General features: G+C 46.7%; 1 protein-coding gene across 1 annotated transcript in view; it reads right to left on the bottom strand.

Annotated features, from left to right (window-relative positions):
- The window catches only part of LOC122942627 (protein kinase C delta type-like), a 28,640-nt gene extending 17,953 nt beyond the window's left edge, over window positions 1-10,687 (bottom strand). Inside the window, exon 1 of the mRNA XM_044300337.1 lies at window positions 10,672-10,687. The gene's annotated coding sequence lies outside the window, so the exon portion shown is untranslated. The remainder of the gene's footprint in view (window positions 1-10,671) is intronic.
- Window positions 10,688-12,404: the final 1,717 nt, after the last annotated feature.

The following is a 12,404-nucleotide window of genomic DNA, read 5'->3' as shown; positions in this document are numbered from 1 at the left end:
TGCCAGCGAGCGATCGCCGCTGGCAAGCTGGAGATCCACTCGCTTACCTTCCGTTCCTGTGAGCGTGCGGGCCTGTGTGCGCGCGTTCACAGGAAATCAAGGCTCTCGCAAGATGACGCATATATGCGTGACTCTGCGCAGAGCTGCCACCTCCGGACCGCAGATCTGCGTTAGGCGGTCCGGAGGTGGTTAAAGGGATTGTCTCTCTTCATCAAGTGGCATTTAACAAGAAGAGAAAGTTAATACAAGGCACTTACTAATGTGTTGTGATTGTCTATATTGCTCCATTTGCTGGCTTAATTTTCCATCACATTATACAATGCTTGTTTCTATGGTTGCGACCACCCTGCAATTTATCAGTGGTGGTCGTGCTTGCATACTATAGGAAAAGGCGACGGCCTCTCTGGTGTCTGGGACCATGGGAGCTCACATAGGCTAGTTTTTTTTCCCTATTGTGTGCAAGCACGGCCACCACTGATGGATTGCAGGGTGGGCCTAACGGTGGAAATGAGCAGGGTATAATGTGATAGAAAAATGAATCAGGCTAACAAAGGAGGCAATATGGACAATCAAAATACATTAGTAAGTGGCTTGTATTAACTTCCTCTACATGATAAATGGTATATGCTTAATTAAGACAACCACTTTAAGAATATGTCTGTACTTTGCTCCAATTAGCATTCCCTTAACTTTGGCCAGTCTCCTCGTCCCAGCCAGTGGAAACTACTCCCTGAAAGGGCTTCTGTCACCCCACTATAGTCTTTCTTTTTTTTTTGGGCTAGTTACATTCCTTATAGTGCGATATATGAAAATATAATGGTATTACTTACTTTCATTCAGCCGTTTCTTATAAAAACGAAGTTTCATAATATGTAAATCAGGTCTCTACCAGCAAGTAGGGCGTCTACTTGCTGGTAGCCGCCGCAAAAAAACGCCCCCTCGTCGTGTTGATTGACAGGGCCAGCCGCGATCTCCTCCTCCGGCCGGCCCTGTCAGCATTTTAAAAATCACGCGCCTCTGTTCATTCGGCGCAGGCGCTCTGAGATGAGGAGGCTCGTCTCCTCAGAACTCCCTCAGTGCGCCTGCGCCGATGACATCACCGAAAGAGAAGACGTCATCGGCGCAGGCGCACTGAGGGAGTTCTGAGGAGACGAGCCTCCTCATCTCAGAGCGCCTGCGCCGAATGAACAGAGGCGCGCGATTTTTAAAATGCTGACAGGGCCGGCCGGAGGAGGAGATCGCGGCTGGCCCTGTCAATCAACACGACGATGGGGCGGTAGAAGTGACTCTAGGGGCCCACGCTATAGTTTCATGAAAATATTGACATTTATTATTATTATTTATTATTTAAGCGCCATTTATTCCATAGCGCTGTACATATGATAAGCGGTGCACATACATAACACAGACAATTGTACTAATCATAAACAAGATGAGTTACAAACTGGTACAGAAGGAGAGAGGGCCCTGCCCGTGAGGGCTTACAATCTACATGGTATGGGAGAAGGACACAGTAGGTGCGGGTTGAGTTGGTCATGGCGGTATAGAGGCAGCAGGGTCATTGGTTGTAGGCTTGTCTGAAGAGGTGAGTTTTCAGGTTTCTTTTGAAGGATTCCACTGTAGGTGAGAGTCTGATATGTTGGGGTAGAGAGTTCCAGAGTATGGGGGATGCACAGGAGAAATCTTGGAGTCGATTGTGGGAAGAGGCGATAATAGGAGAGGAGAGAAGGAGGTCTTGTGAGGATCCAGTGAAGGGATTGGCAGAGGGGAGAGGCAGAGGAGTAATAAGGTGAGAGGTGGATTAGTCGGGCAGCAGAGTTGAGGATAGATTGGAGGGGTGCGAGGGTGCTAGATGGAAGGCCACAGAGGAGAATGTTGCAGTAGTCTAGGCGGGAGATAATGAGGGCATGTACGAGCATTTTCGCAGATTCGAAGTTAAGGAAAGCGCGGATGCGGGAGATGTTTTTGAGTTGGAGGTGGCAGGTGGTGGAAAGGGCTTGGATGTGCGGTCGGAAGGAAAGGGCAGAATCTAAGGTCACTCCAAGGCAGCAGGCTTTTTTGACTGGGGATAATGTGCAGCCATTGATCGTGATAGATAGGTCTGTTGGGGGGGTTGAACAAGATGGGGGAAAGATTATGAATTCTGTCTTATCCATGTTAAATTTAAGAAAGCGAGAGGCGAAGAAGGATGGTATAGAAGATAGACATTGTGGGATTCTTGATAGTAAGGTGGTGATGTCTGGACCAGAAAGGTAGATTTGTGTGTCATCAGCATAGGAGTGATACTGAAAGCCATGGGACTCTATGAGCTGTCCCAGGCCAAAAGTGTAGATTGAGAAGAGCAGGGGTCCTAGGACAGAGCCTTGCGGGACACCAACAGAGAGGGCATGAGACGAGGAGGTGGTGCAGGAGTGGGAGACGCTAAACGTCCGGTCTGTGAGGTATGATGTGATACAGGAGAGAGCCAGGTCAGTGATGCCAAGAGATGAAAGAGTTTGCAACAGAAGGGTGTGGTCAACAGTGTTGAAGGCAGAGGACAGGTCAAGGAGAAGGAGGACAGAGTATTGTTTCTTGGTTTTGGCTGTCAGTAGGTCATTGGTGACTTTGGTAAGGGCAGTCTCGGTCGAGTGGTGGGTCAAAGAGGGAGCAAGAAGAGAAGTGGGAGGACAGTTCAGAATGGACATGTTGTTCAAGTAGCTTTGAGGCATACGGAAGAAGTGATATGGGGCGATAACTGGACAGGCCCAGCCACCATCTTTCTTGACCACTTCAACACCTGGCTACTACATTTTCTTTCTGCCGACATCCCCACTATCATCATGGGTGACTTCAACATCCCTATTGACACCTGCCACTCGCCCGCCTCTAAACTACTGTCGCTTCCTCCTTCGGCCTATCACAGTGGTCCTCAGCTCCCACCCACAGAGATGGTCACACTCTGGATCTGATCTTTACCCGCTTTTGCTCCCTATCTAACCTTTCTAACTCTCCTCTCCCCCTATCCGACCACAACCTACTCACCTTCTCTTCACTGGTCTCTTCTGTAGCCCCCCCGGTCCACACACCAGCACACCCCCGCAGGAACCTTAAACATCTCGACTTTCGCTTGCTTTCAGACTCTCTTCTCCCACTCTCTACCATCTGTTGCCTCCAAGACCCAGAAGCTGCTACCACCCTATACAACACCACAATAAGTACAGCTCTGGACACTGTTGCCCCCCTCACACATAACAAAATCCGGAAAATCAACAGACAACCCTGGCACACCAACCTGACCAAGAAACTCAGACAAGCTTCCAGGGCTGCTGAGCAACGATGGAAAAAATCCCCTTCTATAGATCATCTCACTGCATACAAGCAATCCCTTCTCATATTCAAATCCTCACTCGCTGATGCAAAACAGGCCTACTTCTCATCTCTCATATCTTCCCTGTCACACAGCCCTAAACAACTTTTTAGCACTTTTAACTCCCTTCTCCGCCCCCCAGCGCCCCCACCCTCTCCTCTCTTCTCAGCTGAGGACTTTGCCAAATATTTCAAACAAAAGATAGTCCACATCAGAGAAAGCTTTACTACACAGTCCCCACAGACCGTCTACACAACTGCTCGGTCCTCTCCCCCTAAAACCTGCTTCTCCACCATTACAGAAGAAAAACTCTCCACTCTACTCTCCAGATCACATCTCACCACCTGTGCACTTGACCCAATCCCATCCCACCTCATCCCTAACCTCACCCCAGTGTTTATCCCAGTCCTAACTCATCTCTTCAATCTATCACTAAACTCTGGTGTCTTCCCCTCTGCTTTTAAACATGCTACCATTACACCCATCCTCAAAAAGCCTTCACTTGACCCATCTTCCTTGTCCAGTTATCGCCCCATATCACTTCTTCCGTATGCCTCAAAGCTACTTGAACAACATGTCCATTCTGAACTGTCCTCCCACCTCTCTTCTTGCTCCCTCTTTGACCGCCTACAATCCGACTTCCGAACCCACCACTCGACCGAGACTGCCCTTACCAAAGTCACCAATGACCTACTGACAGCCAAAACCAAGAAACAATACTCTGTCCTCCTTCTCCTTGACCTGTCCTCTGCCTTCGACACTGTTGACCACACCCTTCTGTTGCAAACTCTCTCATCTCTTGGCATCACTGACCTGGCTCTCTCCTGGATCACATCATACCTCACAGACCGGACGTTTAGCGTCTCCCACTCCCGCACCACCTCCTCGTCTCATGCCCTCTCTGTTGGTGTCCCGCAAGGCTCTGTCCTAGGACCCCTGCTCTTCTCAATCTACACTTTTGGCCTGGGACAGCTCATAGAGTCCCATGGCTTTCAGTATCACTCCTATGCTGATGACACACAAATCTACCTTTCTGGTCCAGACATCACCACCTTACTATCAAGAATCCCACAATGTCTATCTTCTATATCATCCTTCTTCGCCTCTCGCTTTCTTAAACTTAACATGGATAAGACAGAATTCATAATCTTTCCCCCATCTTGTTCAACCCCCCCAACAGACCTATCTATCACGATCAATGGATGCACATTATCCCCAGTCAAAAAAGCCCGCTGCCTTGGAGTGACCTTAGATTCTGCCCTTTCCTTCCGACCGCACATCCAAGCCCTTTCCACCACCTGCCGCCTCCAACTCAAAAACATCTCCGCATCCGCACTTTCCTTAACTTCGAATCTGCGAAAATGCTCGTACATGCCCTCATTATCTCCCGCCTAGACTACTGCAACATTCTCCTCTGTGGCCTTCCATCTAGCACCCTCGCACCCCTCCAATCTATCCTCAACTCCGCTGCCCAACTAATCCACCTCTCACCTTATTACTCCTCTGCCTCTCCCCTCTGCCAATCCCTTCACTGGCTCCCCATTGCCCAACGAATGCACTTCAAAGTACTGACAAACACATACAAGGCTGCCCATAACCTGTCCCCTCCCTACATCTCTGAGCTACTTTCCCGATACATCCCCACACGCACTCTCCAATCCTCACAAGACCTCCTTCTCTCCTCTCCTCTTATCGCCTCTTCCCACAATCGACTCAAAGATTTCTCCCGTGCATCACCCATACTCTGGAACTCGCTACTCCAACATATCAGACTCTCACCTACAGTGGAATCCTTCAAAAGAAACCTGAAAACCCACCTCTTCAGATAAGCCTACAACCAATGACCCTGCTGCCTCTATACCGCCATGACCAACTCAACCCGCACCTACTGTGTCCTTCTCCCATACCATGTAGATTGTAAGCCCTCACGTGCAGGGCCCTCTCTCCTTCTGTACCAGTTTGTAACTCATCTTGTTTATGATTAGTACAATTGTCTGTGTTATGTATGTGCACCGCTTATCATATGTACAGCGCTATGGAATGAATGGCGCTTAAATAATAAATACTAATAATAATAATAATTGGTCGCTGGCGTTCTGCATGCTTTGCGCGCTATGTTCGTCCGGAATTACTGCTTTGAAGTTTAATTGATGTACATAACGGATGTCGTTGTAATGGTACTTCGGTGTTGTTGTGCAGGAAGTATGTGTTATTATTCGTGTTACGGGTCATGATTGTTTGTGTTGGTGGAATGTTCTAACAGCATTGTCTTTTCAGGTGCTGAGCGTCCGACTGTTTGGATAGTTGGTCACTCCTACGTATTCTGGGCTGCACAGCGGGCTGAAGGACGGCCTGGCGGGCGCAATCTTGGATTCAGGAATATTGATGTCTTGTGGAGAGGTGTTCGGGGCCTGAGGTGGTCGCAGTTGCTTACGGAGGTGGTGGAGATTGGTACGCGTTCGGTAGGCCCGGTAATCTTGGTGATTCACGCCGGTGGTAACGACCTGTGCCACTTGAGGGTGGGGGAGTTGTTAATGCTTATGCGTTCGGATGTGGAGCGTTTTCCGTCATTCTTTAGGGAGATGGTGTTAGTGTGGTCGGAGATCGTTCCGAGGGTAGTTTGGCACGGGGCACGGGATGGTGAGGCTTTGGAAAAAGACAGGCGGACGGTGAATGCTCGGATCTCCCGGTTTGTGCGTTCTAGGGGTTCGGTAGTGGTTCGTCACAGGCAGCTTGAAGGTGACAACCGGGCGTTGATGAGGCCGGACGGCGTTCATCTTAATGATATAGGGCTAGATATATTCCTGTCGGGCATTCAGGATGGCATTGAACAGGCCTTGTTTTTGCTGGGTGGTGGTCGGAGCCCCGTGTAGGCACGAGTCTCCTCCGTGGCGGTATATAATTCAGTTGGAAGTGGTTATGGCACATGGCAGACTTGCCCGCTGGGAGTCCAGCGGCCGGCATACTGCGCCATTGACAGTTATGATGTTATGGTTAAATAAAGAAAGCTGTGGCCGATCATCACCCAGCATTAAAAGGAATACGGTTGTCAGTCTCTTATTTAAAGGTTGATGGTTTCTAGGAGGCCTGACTGTGTGCCCTTTCCCCATGGGGGGTTAATCCCTAGATACCTACAGTCTGGCAAGCACCCGACAGCATAGGGAGGGTGATTAGAGACTGGGGGTCCTCCCCTACCCCTTTTGCCCCCAGATGTGTAAGGGTCAGGGCGAGTATTGGAGTCTGGACATGTTGGAGGTTATAGTGTGGAAGGGGTTAAGTTGGAAACCTTTCTGGGTTTCATCAGAGGAAGGGGCGGTGCTGGGGGGTTATATATATGCTTGTTCTTCCCCCCTTTACTTCCTCCTGGCGGTGGACGAGCTGGTTCCCTCCCGCCCTCCCTGTGAAGTGGGGGTGGTGGTTGGACTGTGTCCAATGTTCCTCGTTGTCATAAAAAAATAAAATAAAAAATAAAATAAAAAATAAAGATAAAAATTTATAAAAAAAAATAAAATGTAATACTAAAGTTGATGTATATTGGAGGCTAAGTTGATTATGTAAGAGGATGATGAATAAAGATCGGTATTGTAATGACAAATGTATACAAGTCACAGCTGGCGGTATATGATTCAGTTGGAAGTGGTTATGGCACATGGCAGACTTGCCCGCTGGGAGTCCAGCGGCTGGCATACTGCGCCATTGACAGTTATGATGTTATGGTTAAATAAAGAAAGCTGTGGCCGATCATCACCCAGCATTAAAAGGAATACGTTTGTCAGTCTCTTATTTAAAGGTTGATGGTTTCTAGGAGGCCTGACTGTGTGCCCTTTCCCCATGGGGGGTTAATCCCTAGATACCTACAGTCTATACTGCCCTAGCAGAACTAAATACCACAGTGCAGCACAATATACTGCTCCAGCAGAACCAAATACCACAGTGCAACACAATATATTGCCCCAGCAGAACCAAATACCACAGTGCAGCACAATACACTGCCCCAGCAGAAACAAATACCACAGTGCAGCACAATATACTGCCCCAGCAGAACTAAATACCACAGTGCAGCACAATATACTGCCCCAGCAGAACCAAATACCACTGTGCAGCACAATATACTGCCCCAGCAGAACCAAATACCACAGTGCAGCACAATATACTGCCCCAGCAGAACCAGATACCACAGTGCTGCACAATATACTGCCCCAGCAGAACCAAATACCACAGTTCAGCACAATATACTGCCACAGCAGAACCAGATACCACAGTGCAGCATAATATACTGCCCCAGCAGAACCAGATACCACAGTGCAGCACAAAATACTGCCTCAGAAGCATAAAATACTGCCTCTCTGTGGTGGCCAGTGCCAGCTGCCATGTTCTGTCCGCCTCCAAATTAAGATATTACGGAGGGTGATGATGAAGTGAGACACAGGCCACAGCCATACCATCAGCATCCTGCCTGGTCTTTTTGTGGTTCGCTAAATGACACAGTGTAAATGCATCCTTACTGAGGACTCAGTGGAAGCATCTTTGGCATCGATTACAGCCTCCAGTCTTTTTGGTTACAGTCGCAAGAAAAAGTATGTGAAACCTTTGGAATGATATGGATTTCTGCACAAATTGGTCATAAAATGTGATCTGATCTTCATCATTAGTCACAACAATAGACAATCACAGTCTGCTTAAACTAATAACACAAAAATAATTAAATGTTACCATGTTTTTATTGAACACACCATGTAAACATTCACAGTGCAGGTGGAAAAAGTATGTGAACCCCAAGACTAATGACATCTCCAAGAGCTAATTGGAGTGAGGTGTCAACCAACTGAAGTTCAATCAATGAGATGAGATTGGAGGTGTTGGTTACAGCTGCCCTGCCCGATAAAAAAAACGCACACCAGTTCTGGGTTTGCTTTTCACAAGAAGCATTGCCTGATGTGAATGATGCCTCACACAAAAGAGCTCTCAGAAGACCTACGATTAAGAATTGTTGACTTGCATAAAGCTGGAAAGGGTTAAAAAAGTATCTCCAAAAGCCTTGCTGTTCATCAGTCCACGGTAAGACAAATTGTCTATAAATGGAGAAAGTTCAGAACTGCTGCTACTCTCCCTAGGAGTGGCCGTCCTGTAAAGATGACTGCAAGAGCACAGCGCAGACTGTTCAATGAGGTGAAGAAGAATCCTAGAGTGTCAGCTAAAGACTTACAAAAATCTCTGGCATATGCTAATATCCCTGTTAGCGAATCTACGATACGTAAAACACTAAACAAGAATGGATTTCATAGGAGGATACCACAGAGGAAGCCACTGCTGTCCAAAAAAAACATTGCTGTACGTTTACCGTTTGCACAAGAGCACCTGGATGTTCCACCGCAGTAGTGGCAAAATATTCTGTGGACAGATGAAACCAAAGTTGAGTTGTTTGGAAGAAACACACAACACTATGTGTGGAGAAAAAGAGGCACAGCACACCAACATCAAAACCTCATCCCAACTGTGAAGTATGGTGGTGGGGGCATCATGGTTTGGGGCTGCTTTGCTGCGTCAGGGCCTGGACGGATTGCTATCATCAAAGGAAAAATTAATTCCCAACTTTATCAAGACATTTTGCAGGAGAACTTAAGGCCATCTGTCCACCAGCTGAAGCTCAACAGAAGATGGGTTTTGCACAGGACAATGACCCAAAGCATAGAAGTAAATCAACAACAGAATGGCTTAAACAGAAGAAAATAAGCATTCTGGAGTGGCCCAGTCAGAGTCCTGACCTCAACCCGATTGAGATGCTGTGGCATGACCTCAAGAAAGCGATTCACACCAGACATCCCAAGAATATTGCTGAACTGAAACAGTTCTGTAAAGAGGAATTACTCCTGACCATTGTGCATGTCTGATCTGCAACTACAGGAAACGTTTGGTTGAAGTTATTGCTGCCAAAGGAGGTTCAACCAGTTATTAAATCCAAGGGTTCACATACTTTTTCCACCTTCACTGTGAATGTTTACATGGTGTGTTCAATAAAAACATGGTAACATTTAATTATTTGTGTGTTATTAGTTTAAGCAGACTGTGATTGTCTATCGTTGGGACTTAGATGAAGATCAGATCACATTTTATGACCAATTTGTGCAGAAATCCATATAATTCCAAAGCGTTCACATACTTTTTCTTGCAACTGTATATGCATTGTCCGCTGTGAGACCTTAAAGACAGGGATATGTATTTCCAAATCATGTCCAATCAACTGAATTTACCACAGGACTCCAATCAAGGTGCAGGAATGTCTCATAGATGATCAAGAGAGCAAGAGCTAAATTTCAAGTGTCACAGCAAAGGGTCTGAATACTTAAACCAGTGACTTACAGGTGACGCGATCTCATGCATGTTCCCCATCTTTTCTGTCTGGTCCGGACTACCATAAAGATGACTTGTCTACAAAGTTTGCTGCCCAGGCATCTTTTGGCTCCTTCCTTTTTCAACACCCTCAATATCTTCTCCCCTTCTACACAACCTCCCCAGCCTGCTGATATCCCATTTGTCCCTATTACTTTACCTGCTGTGCTGCAAAGTGCCAATCATTTTGTCATAACTATAATTACCCCCCCAAAAAAATGCCGCAAGGCACTGCCCCTCAAAACAATAGTGACAGACAGTGCCGCAATAATAATATTGACAATGCCCCATCTTGTACAGCTGATGAAAATAGATCACCACACAGTAAAAGCACTATCTTGAGGCCCCACACAGTAACAGTGCCCCTTTGTGCTCCCACACGGCAGTGATGTGCACCGTTGTGCCCCCTATAAGGGTACTGCTACACAGTGACACTGATCACACATCGTGTTGCTGCCAGGACAGCAGAGTAGCAGTGAATCCATAAAAGTGAGTAGAATCACTGCGTGAGTCGCAACAAATCCAGCAGTGTTGGAACTCCTGCGTGCATGAGACCAAGTTTCATAGAAATAAGGATATCATTTAAGAAATGGAAAACCACAATTTGGAACAAGGAATGTCCAGCAATGTAGATGAGTCAAAGACACAAGCCTCAGCCAGCAGGGGGTCAGACATCCCTGAGATAACATACTCAGAAGGGCTGAGGAGCACTGAAGCAAGGAAAGCTATAAAAGATGCCACCATAAGTCCAGAGACCCTCTATACTGATTTCACATATAAGGAGCCACAGAGGAAGAAAACAGACATAGTGTTCTTCACTGAAAAGCCGTCTGCCTGGCACACAGAAATTATATTAACGCATCACAGTGCAGCATCAACAGGGGCCGACAGATCAGGGTAAAGGAAACAGGGGATGAGGAAGACACTGTACTCACCATAAATCTGTACAACACCGGCACCATCATGATACAAGGTAATGAGGACAACTTAACAGAGTTTGAAAGAACCTTTTCTCATATCAAAAACCTGGCCCAAAAATACAAGTCAGAAGAAAAACCAGAGACAACCCCCAAAGATCCCCCTGAGGCTTTAGGTGAGGATGCTACCCACCAAACACCCAGCACTCTCAGAGAAAGAGACTTCGTGTTCAATTCAAGGAAGAACTTCAAAGAAACCGAAGTGACAAAAATGCAAATGACAAAGCACTTAATGAAATAAACAAACTGAAATGTGAATTTACAGCAGTTCTGGGAGAAATGCAATGTAAACTGCATGCCATACAACAAGAAAATAGAAAGTTACAAGAGATAACAGATCTAAAGACACAGATACAGAATCAGGAAGGGGGGTCAGGGAAGAGCACAGACACAATGACAACCAGCATCCAGAACTTTATACCAAAGATCCGTAACACATTAACACCAGAAATTAATATAACCACACCAACCAATAGCGGATTGCTACACGCGGAGACAGAGCCAATGATTATTAGAACCCCAAGCACAAACCAACATGAAGACCTAGTAACAGGACCGAAGAGAACCCAGGAAACCTTCACCAAACAGCAAGTGGCCTGTAAGCCCCAATGTCTGGACACAGTACTAATCATAGACTCCAATGGGAAATACCTGAACATGAGGTGGCTTTTCCCAAAAGAAAGGGTTAAAAAAATGTATTGTGCGACGATCGAACAAGTCACAGCAGTTATCAACGATCCACACTTCACCAACCCAACCAATATCATCATACATACGGGTACAAACAACCTTCAAGACCATCAGCAGCAGATCGCAGAACAGCTGATCCAGCTGGCTAAAACTGCACAACAGAATTTCCCAACCAGTAAAATAATAGTGTCATCCCTGAGGCCCAGAAAGAATGTGCCCAACAATACCATCCAAACCATTAACACTGAACTAGCAGCTAAGATCAGCTCTGTGCCAAATGTCACCCTGGCACAACACCCCGCCATCAACTGCTTTCATCTATATGACAGCAAACACCTCAATAAGCAAGGAGTCAACCTCCTGGCCAAAGAAATTAAGGACATTGTATTAAACAGAACGCCCCCGGCATAGACCCGACACAGACCAATTTGGAGACAACAGGGAAAGTCCACCGACAGCACAAAAACCTCAAGTATCAAATGCCACACCACAAACAGGAAACAAGGCCCTGTACCCCAATGTGGGCAACCAAAGGCAAAAACCATGGAGTAAACCACCCGCCTCACACAGAGAAATACAGAGCAGAGACCTAGACAAGATAAAAAAAAACCTGCTCAGAACGTTATGTAGAACATTTAAGCCTTATCTATCATACCAAAACCAGTCAGACCCCCAGCTCGTCCTATGAAACCCGCTCATTACAAGGTATAAGGACCCATTATGACATCCTTTATAATCAGCAGCTGGAACATCCAAGGTTTGAACACGTCAGCCTTTGGATGTAAAGTAAATGATCAAGACTTCACCCAGAGTTTGAGAAACATCGACATTCAAATCCTTCTAGAAACATGGACTAAGGCAGAGAGCGAGTCCCTGGCACCCACTGGATACAGGGAAATCTCTGAACCGGCCCTGAGATACTGCAAAGGGAAGCCGCCCACTATCAAACCCTGGGCAAAGTCCTTATCATGGGAGATCTCAATGGCAGAACAGGCAGGGAA

This window comes from Bufo gargarizans, chromosome 6 (genome assembly GCF_014858855.1).
Source record: "Bufo gargarizans isolate SCDJY-AF-19 chromosome 6, ASM1485885v1, whole genome shotgun sequence".
Lineage (NCBI taxonomy): Eukaryota > Metazoa > Chordata > Amphibia > Anura > Bufonidae > Bufo > Bufo gargarizans.
The sequence above is the reverse complement of the archived record's forward strand: the minus strand, read 5'-3'. Positions and strand labels throughout refer to the sequence as shown.